This window comes from Globicephala melas, chromosome 20 (genome assembly GCF_963455315.2).
Source record: "Globicephala melas chromosome 20, mGloMel1.2, whole genome shotgun sequence".
Taxonomy (NCBI): domain Eukaryota; kingdom Metazoa; phylum Chordata; class Mammalia; order Artiodactyla; family Delphinidae; genus Globicephala; species Globicephala melas.
The window spans coordinates 11,751,571-11,764,520 of NC_083333.1; the positions used below are offsets into that span (position 1 = coordinate 11,751,571).

Here is a 12,950-nt window from a genome sequence, read left to right on the forward strand (position 1 = left end):
TTTAAAAAAGAAATGCTGATGGAGGGGACCAGCAAACCCTCTAGGTGGAGACGCAGATGCACCCTAAAGTTTGCCGTAGAGGTTAAGGGAGGAGCCGTGTGCAGCAGAAAAAGCAACAGACAGAAAGCAGAGACCAGGTTCTAGCCCTTGACTAGTTGCTTTGTACTCATTTGCCTTACCTTTCTGGGTCTAGTTTTCTTTCATCCATAAAGTGGGGGTCATGATATCACCATAGAGATTTTTTGTGAGGATTAAATTAAGTAACACTGTACACATACAGTGCCAAGCATGGTGACGGTCCCACAGGAAGTGGCAGCCATCACTGTTCAGACTGGTTGCAATTAGTCCTCTTAGTGGACAGCTGTGCAAATTTGGGCTGGACCCCTAGTGTCTCAGCCTCATTTTTTCCTCTGTAACATGCAGATAACAACCCTCACCTCCCAGGCTTGTCTGGAGAAACAAGGAAGATAAACTCTGAAAGCAATGTTTTGTCCAAACTAAAACATGAGACTATGAAAACACAAAGTGAAACACAAACGTTCAAAAATATTCCACCTAGATACCAACACAAGGTCAAGTAGGGCTCACTTGTGGGCTTCTCATCAGGCCTGGGCTCCGACTGTGGGCGGGGGCTGCATTAGGCAGAGGGGACCCAGCAGTGAGCTGGCAAATATGGTCTCTGCCCTCGAAACTGCTCATAATTGAACTTCACACTCCAGTGAGGGGATAGACGATAAATATAAATTGTGCTCATTGCAATGACGGCAACACACAGCGTTGTGATCGAGAATAACATTGGGGTTGGGGAGGGGATACAAATGTGGGAGGGAGGATGAGGAAGAAACTTGCGGTGTTGGACCACACTTAAAGGTGTCATATGAATTCACTATATAATATTTATATAGCCTATCTGTGTCTGATAAAGGGTCTAGAAGCAGTGATACTTCTATAAGTACTGAGTTTACCCTGTGTTTAGATCTTGGTTTCTAATAGACCTCTCTGTGACGGGAAACAGAATTCCTTGAAGAGCTCCCAGGGCTGGTACAGAGGAAGTACAAAGGGTGCCTGGAAGAGAGAGGTGGGGAGGAGAAGAAGAAAGAGAAAGAGGAGGAGAAGGGAAAGAAGAGGAGGAGGAAAACAAGAAGGAAGAGCTCAGAAACTGAAGAGGACACAGGAATCAAATGGAAAAATCTCCCACTGGATGAATCTGGAACAATATACATATTAAAATGGATAATGACTTAATAGATTATAATACATTAGATAATACATGATCAATGAACACATGGCTATCCTAAAAATAAAAACAAATAATAAGTGGAGAAGAAGGGAAATTACAGTAGACTGTAATTAATAAATACAGAGGAAGAATTAGGAAATTCATGTCTTGAACCCAACATAGTAATAATTGATTCAGGCAAGAAACATTAAAGGATGTTAAAATCTTTAGATAGACTTTTGTTGGAGAACAGGATATTTACAGGGTCTCAAACGTCTTTCCACAGACTCTTTTTTTTTCGGCCGTATGGCTTACAGGATCTTAGTTCCCTGATCAGAGGTGAAACCTGTGGTCCCTGCAGTGTAAATGTGGAGTCCTAACCACTGGACTGCCAGGGAATTCCCTCCACAGACTATTTATTCATCACAAAGATGATAAAGGTAACCTTAGAGTGGAGAAGCCTAGCACAAGTGACCTTAACCAAGGGATCAAAGTTAACATCACCAGTAATGGGATGAATCATGTCCTGTGCCTCCTGATACGCGGTACCAAGAAGGACACAGAGCATTTCTAGGCTTTCCTGCCAAAAATTTGCAACCTGATTTATTCCTAAAACAACAGCAACAACAAATAACCTAGGGGACATTATGTGATATTGTGATTTACAATAAGAAATATATATTTCATCTTTGTCCCCATTTCTGGCACAGAGCTCCTAAGACCCTTGGAATTTCCCAGTTGATAAGAGCAATGGGAATATCTTTTCTTTTAGTATTTGGTCTTTTGTCCTTGGTTTCTGAAATAATGCCAGGGCCATAAAAGTGAAAGGAATGTCTTGTGTCATAACAAGTGTCATAACACATCCCCTTCAATCACACTTGAGCTTATGTTAACGGGGTGACTTTTGGAAAGCCCCTAAGGATGGGGGCTGGTTGCTAGGGGAGCCAACCATGTGATTAGAGGGTTGGAACTTTCAATCCCAAACTTCCAGGGAGGGGAGAAGGGCTAGAGTTGGAGCTCAATCACCAATGGCCAATGATTTAATCAATCGTGTCTATGTAACAAAGTCTCCATAAAACCCCAAAAGGACCACATTTACAGAGTTTCCGGGTTGATGAACGTGTGGAGGTGCTGGGAGGGTGGCACGCCCCTTCCCACAAAGCTTGCCCTGTGCATCTCTTCCATCTGGCTGTTCCTGAGTTATATCCTTTTGTAATAAACTGGTAATCTAGCAAGTAAGCTGTCTTCTTTCTTTCTTTTATTTTTGGCTGCAGTGTGGCATGTGGGATCTTAGTTCCCTGACCATGGATCGAACCTGTGTCCCCTGCATTGGAAGCACAGAGTCTTAACCATTGGACCACCAGGGAAGTCCAGTAAACTGTTTTCTCGAGTTCTGTGAGCCTCTCTAGCAAATTAATCAAACCTAAGGAAGAAGTGGTGGGAACGACTGATTCATAGCTGGTTGGTTAGAAGCACAGTTATCAACCTGGACTTGCCCTTGGTGTCTTGTATGTGGGGAAGGGACAGTCTTATAGGACTGAGACCTTAACCTGCAGGATCTGACACTATTTCCAGGTAGATGGCCGGAATTGAGTTAAATTGTAGGACACTCAGCTGGTGTCGCAGAAATGCTTGATGTGTGGAAAAACCACACATCTGGCATCAGAAGTGATATGGTGTTGTAGAAGTATTGAGAATAGAGGAGACACACAACAGGAAGTGAGTTTTTCCTTTATACCTTCTCTAAAACAACTGGTCCAGACACAAAAATATCAATGTCTTGAAAGACAAAGAAAGGCCGAGAAACTGTTCGCAATTACAGTAAGTCCCCTACATATGAACAAGTTCCATTCCGAGAGTGCGTTCGTAAGTCCAATTTGTTGGTAAGTCCAACAAAGTTAGCCTAGGTATATAACTAACACAATCGGCCATATAGTACTGTACTGTAATAGGTTTATAATACTTTTTTTTTTTTCGGTACGCGGGCCTCTCACTGTTGCGGCCTCTCCCGTTGAGGAGCACAGGCTCCGGACGCGCAGGCTCAGCGGCCACGGCTCACGGGCCCAGCCGCTCCGCGGCATGTGGGATCTTCCTGGACCGGGGCACGAACCCGCGTTCCCCACATCGGCAGGCGGACTCTCAACCACTGCGCCACCAGGGAAGCCCAGGTTTATAATACTTTTCACACAAATAATACATAAAAAACGAACACAAAAAATAAAGAAAACATTTTTAATCTTACAGTGCAGTACCTTGAAAAGTACAGTAGTACAGTACAACAGCTAACATACAGGGGCTGGCATCAAGTGAACAAGCAAGAAGAGTTACTGACTGGAGGAGGGAGAGGAGGTGGGAGATGGTAGAGCTGAAGGATCGTCAGCAACAGGAGACGGAGGGCAAGCTGCAGTTTTACTCATGCCTGACGTTGAAGGCACAGGTTGTGGTTCCTTGCTGGAACCAGATGCATGTTCACACCTTTGAAAGTTCACAACTTGAAGGTTTGTATGTAAGGGACTAACTGTAAAGGAGCCTACAAAGACATGAGTGTGACCTGTGATCCTGGATTGGAAGACACAATTGCTATAATGGACATTATTGGGATAATTGGGGAAATTTAAATATAGATTGTATACTAGATAATGATGTTGTATAGATATTAAGTATCCAGATTTGATATTTATATTATAGTTAGGTAAGAGAAAAATCCTTGTTCTTAGGAGATCCATGCTGAAGTATGTAGGGTAAAAGGTCATGATGTCTGCCACTTACTCTCACATATTTCAACAGTAATAAGAAGAAGAAGAAGGAGAAAGTATATTCGTGTATATATATATATATATATAATATATGTGAAAAGAAAGACAAAGCAAATGTGGAAAAAAGTTGACTATTGGTGAATACAGGGGGAAGGTCTAAGGGTGTTCATTGTAGTATACTTCAACTTTTCTGTAGGTTTAAAATTGTTCAAAATAAAATTTAAAATAAAAAGCTAAAAACATTTCCAGTTGAAAATACTTTGGGACTTCCCCGGTGGTGCAGTGGTTAAGAATCAGTCTGCCAATGCAGGGGACATGGGTTTGATCCCAGGTCCGGGAAGATCCCATGTGCCTTGGAGCAACTAAGCCCATGCGCCACAACTACTGAGTCCACGTGCCACAACTACTGAAGCCCATGCACCTAGAGCCCATGATCCTCAACAAGAGAAGCCACTGCAATGAGAAGCCCGTACACCACAACGAAGGGTAGCCCCCGCTCGCCACAACTAGAGAAAGCCTGCGTGCAGCAGTGAAGACCTAACGCAGCCAAAAATAAATGAAAAATAAAGAAATTAAAAAAAAATAATAAAGAATAAAAAGCTAAAAACATTCCCAATTTAAAATACTTTGGACTGTATTCAGTGATCAAATGTGAAATTTCTGTATCAACTCCATTTGTGATACCAAGTTTGGTAAAATAATGAATGAACCAATTTAAAGATAGTGCATTTATCTTCCTTAAAATGACTAATGAAGGAAATGAGAAGCCAGAGGGGTAGAGGCCAGGGAAAAAGGGTTTCAAAATGAGAGTGAAAAACAATCAAAGATGTTGCAAAGAAGTAAGCTGTGCGCTAAGGTGTATCTGCTGGGTTGAGTAAAGGAGACTTTGGTGGAGCATCTGGTCAGCCGGGGAGTGGGAGGGAGGGCCAGGGCGTCATCAGTGAAGGGATGGTTGTGAAAGCCTGGGGAAGGATGTGGATTTGGAATACGAGTAGAGGATTTCGGTTGTTTTATTAATCGATTGAGGGAATTCCCTGGCAGTCCAGTGGTTAGGACTCCACACTTCCACTGCAGGGGCCACAGGTTCAATCCTTGGACGGGGAACTAAGATCCCGCAAGCCTCAAGGCGTTGACAAAAACAGACAAAAAAAAAAGTTGACTGAAGTTTTGAGCTTCCGAATTTTGACAGAAAGTGTGTGTGGTGGTGACTTGGGAGGGTGGTGATAAACAGCTAGTCCTCTTCTAGGCTTGCTACCGACTCCAGTTGCCTGGGATTGTCCTGGGTTTAGCACTGAAAGTCCCTCATCCTGGGAACCTTCTCAGTCGGGATGGCCACTGTCCACTCCCAGGTTGCTCCCACCGATATTAACTGGTCACTGCCAGCCTGGGAGGTTACATTATATTTTTCGTTCAACAAGCTTTTGCTGGCAGTGGAAATATGATGGCCAGCAAAGCAGACACAGCCCCGACACTTACAGACCACGGGAAATTCCTTCTTTGCACTGAAGTGGTATTAATCAAACTGGGCCTCTTTTAAAAAAAAATCTTATTTTCCCTCATTATAGTGGTAGAAAAATTGAGAAGAAGAGTGTACAAAGGCAGAGAAAAAAAAATCGCACTGGCAGATTTCCTTTCAGTATTTTTCCTACACATCTCCCCCGTCACTTCCTATCAGTGTCCAAAAAAATGCAAGTTAATTTTAATTTTGGCCGCAAACCAAGAATAAAAAGGTTAAGTGCATTGAATTAATTTTTCAAGCCAAAGTTAAAGGCTCTGAGGATGATCTGCTGTCTCCAAGGGTCCAATCCCTGTTTTTTTCCACTAGCAGGTGTGATCACAGGCCTGGCAGAGGCGCATAATGACTTTCCCTCCTCAGCAAGGCTTCCTGCTTTGCAATTTTTTTTTCCTTTTACAAATTGAAATGCTGCATTCATTTGATAACGAATCAAGTAGAACAGAGGCGATTATGGTGAAAAACAACAGTGCCTCACCCCTTCCCATCCTGTTCCACCCAACACCCTCCTGTGACCTAGAGGCAACCCCATTTTTTTTTTAATGGCATAAATGAAACAGCCAATTTTATTCAAATTCTCCAAAATTTATGCTCGATATGTTAATTGTTTCTAAAATGTTTCACCTTTGTATAATGGTTTTATTATTTCATCTTTCTTTTATAGTTTTTTCATTTTTTTCTGTACAGTTCTTCAGTAGAAGCCAGAGTCCTGAGTTGCCCAGTTAGGAGCCTCTGACCTACTATTCTGATTGAGTTTCTTCTCAATATTCATGGCCAACATCTGGCTTCTAAATGAGAGGCTTTTGGTCTTTTCAATTACTTGCTGATAGGGTGAGACTGCACTGTTACCCATAACCACATGACCTAATTTAGAATCAATCTTGGCATCCAGTCTTGAATTTCTAATCAAATTTACAATCCACCTTTCAGCTTCTTCTGGAGTCATGTTCAGTTTATCTGCCAACATGTTTATGCTGCTTCATTGATGGATGCGACGAAATGTCTCAAATACGGAGAGACAGGCATTTTCAATGAAATCCTCAAGCCACCAAGAAGAAATCATTCACTAGCACTGATTCACATTCCCTTAGCTTTTTCTGAGCCCCATCAAAGTCAGAGTTAACATATAAGCATTCAACAGACTCTGTAATTGGGTTTTTATATGTGTAAGACTCCTGTTGAATAACTTTGACCAGATCTTTTAGCACCTGCCGGCGTTTTCAGACATCTTTGTTTGTTATGACTGCTGTGGTCAAATAGCGGAGAATATGTGGACACATTGTCTGAATTGTGTTAAGATACGGTGGCTGCTAAAGGAAGAGATCAATAATGTTATCACACCCTTTAGGGTGATTGAAGAAAACAGAGACCAATGAATGAGCCACATCCGCTGCTGAAGAGGCTGAAGTGGAGAGCTCACAGAATTATTATCTATCGTCTCTTTTAATGGTGTATGGTCTTCCATGGCTGCATCCCAATTCTGCATTAAGATTTCAGAGGCCAGTTTTCCCCAGAGTGAACTCAAAGCATTTCTATCCATTGCTGGAACCAACACTCTAAAGAAGTAAAGGTATTCTGCGGCTCCAGAGTAATTTCCACATTCATATTGGAATTTTGCATATCTGTAGAGTGTATCTAAACATTCCTGCCTAAAACCATGCTTGTCTGCCAGGTAGTCAAACAGCATCTGACCATCCCTGGTTGACTGCATCTGAGGCAACCCCTTTTAATGGTTTCTGTTTTTATTTCTTTTGGAAATTGTTTCCAAAATTCCTAGCTCAAATGCCCGTACTTTATTTCTTTATATATCAATTTTAGTGAATGTTGAGTTTCCCATATAAAACATGAGGCGTTTAACTCATTTACCCTCCCTCTCCCTCTCTTCTTCCCAATAATGACTATTTACATTATTATTTTTGTTTTTATATTAATTATTTTGGTTCCATCTACTTTCCTCAGCATCTCTAGCAAGAGAGGCCAGCTTGTAACTCCTCTTTCTCTCCTCACTTCCACATGCAAACTTTTCTCAGTTTCACATTTATTGTACAAAGTCAAGATTTTGGGTATTACCAATTGTTCCTGCAACCACAAACAAATCTTGATTTTTCCATGTCGACTCCAAAGGTTAAGATCCAATGAACAGTATTGACATTATGAGGGCCTTGTGAATACTGGTCACACTCAAACAACAGGCTGGACCCCCGCGCCCCCTGCAGTAGAAGTGCGGGGTCTTAACCATTGGACCACCAGGGAAGTCCCAGGATTACACTTTCTCTTCAATGCACTCAATCCCACAACCCAGGAGAATGTTTCAAGCATTAAGGTCATTGATTAATACTATATCAATTAAATACCATCATGTCATACTAGAACTTGCCTATCATTTAAACTATTATTTATTTATTTATTTTGGCTGCGCCGGGTCTTAGTTGCAGCACGCGGGATCTTCCTTGCGGCATGTGGGATCTTTTATTTCACTTGTGCCATGCGGACTTTTCAGTTGGCCCACAGACTTCTTAGCTGGGGCATACGGACTCTTCATTGCAGCGTGCATGTGGGATCTAGTTCCCCAACCAGGGATCGAACCTGGGCCCCCTGCATTGGGAGTGTGAAGTCTTACCCACTGGACCACAAGGGAAATCCCTTGCCTATTATTTAAATCAAGAATTTCTTCTTCAGTTTTGGAATTTTCCTAGAGATTCTGATGGCTTTTCTTTCTTCTTGTACTCCTTACCTATAGCATGTCTTTTTTTCCCCCGAGTTATTGTTCATACCATTTATACAATTCAAGCCACATTTTTGCTTCCTCCTCCAGGTAGAACCCATTACTCCCTAAGTCATCATCCTTCATTCCCTGTTCTTTGGGCTTAGATCCACTGTTTCCTGTATATTATTTTGTCTTCTTTCTGGTTTGCTACCACATTTTCTGGAATACATCCTCAATTTTCTAGAAAAGTGTGTGTGGAGGCCAACTTTGTGTGTCAGAACAAGTCTTTATCTGTTTGACCAGATATATATAGAATTCTAGGTAGAAATTCTTTTCTCTCAAAATTGTGCAGGCATGTCTCCATTCAGTCTTCTAGGATTCACTGGTATTGACACAAAGCCTGTAGCCATTTTGATTCTTGTTCCTTTGGAGAGGAATAGTTTTTCTCTTTAGAAACTTTTAACATCTTCCCTTTATTCCTGACGTTCTGAAATTTCATGAGGAAGTATCTAGATATGGATAATTTTTCATTCATCATCTTGAGCATACAGTAAACCCTTTCAGAATGAAGACATGACTTTTTCTGGAAATTATCTCTTATTTTTTTCTAAGATAGTTTCCTTCCCTCCAATTCCTTCATTATTATTTTCTGGGGTTCCTAATAACTGTATGATCCTTCTGGATTGGTCCTCTGTGTTTGCTATCTTTTCTCCCTGATTTCCATTTTTCCTCTTTTCTTTTTTTTTTATAAATTTATTTATTTATATTTTTGGCTGCGTTGGGTCTTTGTTGCTTGCGTGGGGTTTCTCTAGTTGCTGCGAGCAGGGGCTACACTTCGTTGCGGTGCGTGGTCTTCTCATTGCAATAGCTTCTCTTCGTTGCAGAGCATGGGCTCCAGGTGCGCAGGCTTCAGTAGTTGTGGCACACAGCATCAGTAGTTGTGGCTCACAGGCTCAGTAGTTGTGGTACACGGGCTTAGGTGCTCCAAGGCACGCGAGATCTTCCCAGACCAGGGCTCGAACCCGTGTCTCCTGCATTGGCAGGTGGATTCTTAACCACTGCACCACCAGGGAAGTCCCCCATTTTTCCTCTTTTTATTCTATATTTTTAGAGATTTTTTTCCTTAACTCTATGTTGTAATCCTTCTATTCAACATTTATTTTTGCAACCACATTTTTAGTCTCTGCAAAATAATTTTTGTTCTCTGATTGTTCCTCTCTCACACAACATCCTGTTCTTGCTTTATGGATGTTTCGTCTTCTTGAATCTCCAAGTATATTAGATAGTCCTCTTTGTACTAGGAATTATCTGTTTTCTCCAGTGTCAGTTTTTTTTGTTTGCGTATTTTGATCTTTCTTTGCATGCTACTTGTTCTCCCATATGCATGGAGATCCTTGGTAATATTTAATAAAGAACTACCTAGGTATCCTGGATTTCCTCTGCTGGTATATAAATTATACTCTTTCTCCTCTAGGTTTTTCCCTGGTGGAAATTTGGCCTAGAAATTCTTTGTGCATCAAAATAGGACATATCAACTGAAAGGTTTCAATTGGAGTAGGGAAGGTTGATGGTCAACTGTCAGGCAGTGGGCCACCCCAAATGCTAGAATGAGAGACACTTATTCTGAACCTCCAACATTCATACCAGAAGCATTAACTTCCCTCAGACAATTGATTCCATTTCTTTGGAGACAAGATGTCTGACATTTTGTCTGAGGGAAAATGCCTTCTGGTGAGGAAGGGAAGTAGAGTCATAACTGATGCTGGTGGCCTGTCTTCTAGGCCTTCAATCAATTCCGGGTTTTCAGTCCCCCTTCTCCCACTTTCCTTTGCCTGTTGGCCAAGACCGTGGCCTCTCCTTGGCAGCCTAAGCAGCCAGGCTTGGCTGGACACCCCCTCCATCTTGGCTGTCTTTCCTTTTGATACTGTCTACTTTGGTTTCAGTGGGATCTGAGGGGAGATTGGTGATGAGGAGTATGCCTGACCTGGGATCAGAAATCCTGTTTTTTTTCCTAATTGTTCCACACGTCCAATACCCAGACTGACAGAGGCCCATGGTAATGGCTCACTCGTCAAGCTCAGTGAAAATCAAAGAACTCTTTAATGAATATCAGGGTCATCTCTAAACACAAGCCTCGCACGTTCATCTCAGGGCTCTGGCCTCAGAGCTGAGGAGAGAGTGGGTAAACTGAGGAAGGAAACCGAATTGCTTCAAGAAAACACAAGCATTGCCTTTATGTGGGTCAGGCTTTTCCAGATGGAGGTCTCTCTGGTCACCTGAAGGAAGGGGGCTTGTGCAGGGACATACCCCCGTGGCTGACAAAACCAAGACCTTCCTCAGCTCGAGGCCTGGTGGGAAGAGCCAGCCACCCTCAGGAGTGCACACAAGCTCCTCAGATTCTCTTCAGTTCCTCACCCGCTCAGACAATGGTGTCTGGTACCAGTTTGCATCTTGCTATTCTGTCCTTGACTTTTTCCAACTCTTGCCCAATAATCCCTTTCCACTCTGTCATCCCTTTCTTCATCTCATTTGTATGCACCCAGAAAACCCTAATCACACCTATTAAGCACAGAATAAAGACAGAGAAAACCTTGCTTCAAGGGAAAAAGGAAAGTCACAAGTTTGAAGTAAAATTAAATTTAAATCAGTGTCATTAAGTGATATAAATCCTGAAAATGACCAGAATTCCTTCTGGGCTTTCCACAAAAGCCTCCTGGGCTTCTTCCTTCTCCCTGTATTAAATGTGAACCACTAGAATCCCCAATAAAGATCTGGCCATTCATTCATTTATTAAATATTTATTGAGTGCTCCCTGTTTGCCTGATACTTCGCTAGTCACCAAGTACAAACAGGAGAAGAAGACATATGTCGGTCCTGTCCCCTTGGGGCTTTCAGTTCAATCAACCAACAAATGTTTATTAAGCATCTATTATGTAGGTTGAGAACTGAAACCAGGGGTACTCATTCAGCTTAACATTGATTAAAAAAAAAATTTTAATTATTTATTTTTGGCTGCGTGGGGTCTTTGTTGCTGCACGCAGGCTTTCTCTAGTTGCGGCGAGCGGGGGCTACCCTTTCTTGTGGTGTGCGGGCTTCTCATTGCGGTGGCTTCTCTTTGTTGCGGAGCATGGGCTCCAGGCATGCGGGCTTCAGTAGCTGTAGCACACGGGGTCAGTAGTTGTGTCTCCCGGGCTCTAGGGCGCAGGCTCAGTAGTCGTGGCGCACGGGCTTAGTTGCTCCGTGGCATGTGGGATCTTCCCAGACTAGGGCTCGAACCCGTGTCCCCTGCATTGGCAGGCAGATTCTTAACAACTGTGCCACCAGGGAAGTCCCAACATTGATTTTTTTTTTTTGGCTGCGTTGGGTCTTCGTTGCTGCGCACGGGCTTTCTCTAGTTGCTGCGAGCGGGGGCTATTCTTCATTGTGGTGCTCGGGCTTCTCATTGCGATCGCTTCTCTTGTTGCAGAGCATGGGCTCTAGGTGTGCAGGCTTCAGTAGTTGTGGCACACGGGCTCTAGAGCACAGGCTTAGTAGTTATGGTGCACGGGCTTAGTTGCTCCGTGGCATGTGGGATCTTCCTGGACCAGGACTCAAACCCATGTCCCCTGCATTGGCAGGTGGATTCTTAACCACTGTGCTACCAGGGAAGTCCCTTAACATTGATATTAACATGACTATTCCACTGCCTTCATTGGCATAACGTTTTTCCAAGAGACTTGCCCAGAAAGATGAATATTGCAAATTAACTTTATTGCTTATTTATTGCTGACAGTTTGCACCCTAAGACTGTTTGAACCCCTCACCTCAAAATCCTCATTATTCTGTGTTCATTCTAAACTATTACGCCATGACCCTTCCCCAACCCTAATCAACCCCCGCTCCTACCCCATCATGGAAAGACTCTCCCCCCTTTTTTTTTGCGGTACGCGGGCCTCTCACTGTTGTGGCCTCTCCCATTGCGGAGCGCAGGCTCAGCGGCCATGGCTCGTGGGCCCAGCCGCTCCGCGGCATGTGGGATCTTCCCAGTCCGGGGCACGAACCCGCGTCCCCTGCATCGGCAGGTGGACTCCCAACCACTGCGCCACCAGGGAAGCCCAGACTCTCCCCCTTTAAATGAGATTTCAGAGTCTCAATAAATGTCATGGCCTTACTCATCTCCCTGTGAAGTGTTGTCAGACTGTCAAGGGGTAAGCAATAAACCAGGCTTTATCTTGTCAATAAAGAGATATCTTTATCTTGTCAAAAAGGTATCACGAGGTTGCTCTCGTGATATCCGGGGAGCCAGCATTTGACAAAGTGCTGGGAGCACAGTAGTGACCGATGTCCTCATAGAGTTTACATTCTAGAGATAGACGATAAGCAGATAAACCAGGAAATATGTAATTTGTATTTTACAATGTAGTTGGGGAGATAGTAGCCAAACAGATCATTACAAATTACAAACAGATCATTACAAAATAACTAAGAAGGAAATAAAGAATAGAGAACGGGGGAAGTTGGGAACCTAATTTTAAAAAATGATCTAGAAAACTCTCTTTGAAGTGACTTGAGCCGGGGGTGAGGGTGGTTTGAGTGTTCCAGGTAAGGGGAATAACTGGTGTTGAGACCCTGAAGCGGGAAGGTGGTTCAGAAAGGTTCCATAACGGAAGAGAAACCAAGTCAGGAGGGCAGCGGGGGAGCGGGCAGGACTGAGCAGAGGGGGAAGGCGGAAGGGTCTCCACATCCTTACCTTGTTCAGAACCACTGCTTTACCTT

General features: G+C 43.1%; 1 pseudogene; it reads right to left on the reverse strand.

Annotated features, from left to right (window-relative positions):
• Positions 1–6,115: 6,115 nt before the first annotated feature.
• Positions 6,116–7,199, reverse strand: LOC115855889 (eukaryotic translation initiation factor 3 subunit E pseudogene; annotated as a pseudogene).
• Positions 7,200–12,950: the final 5,751 nt, after the last annotated feature.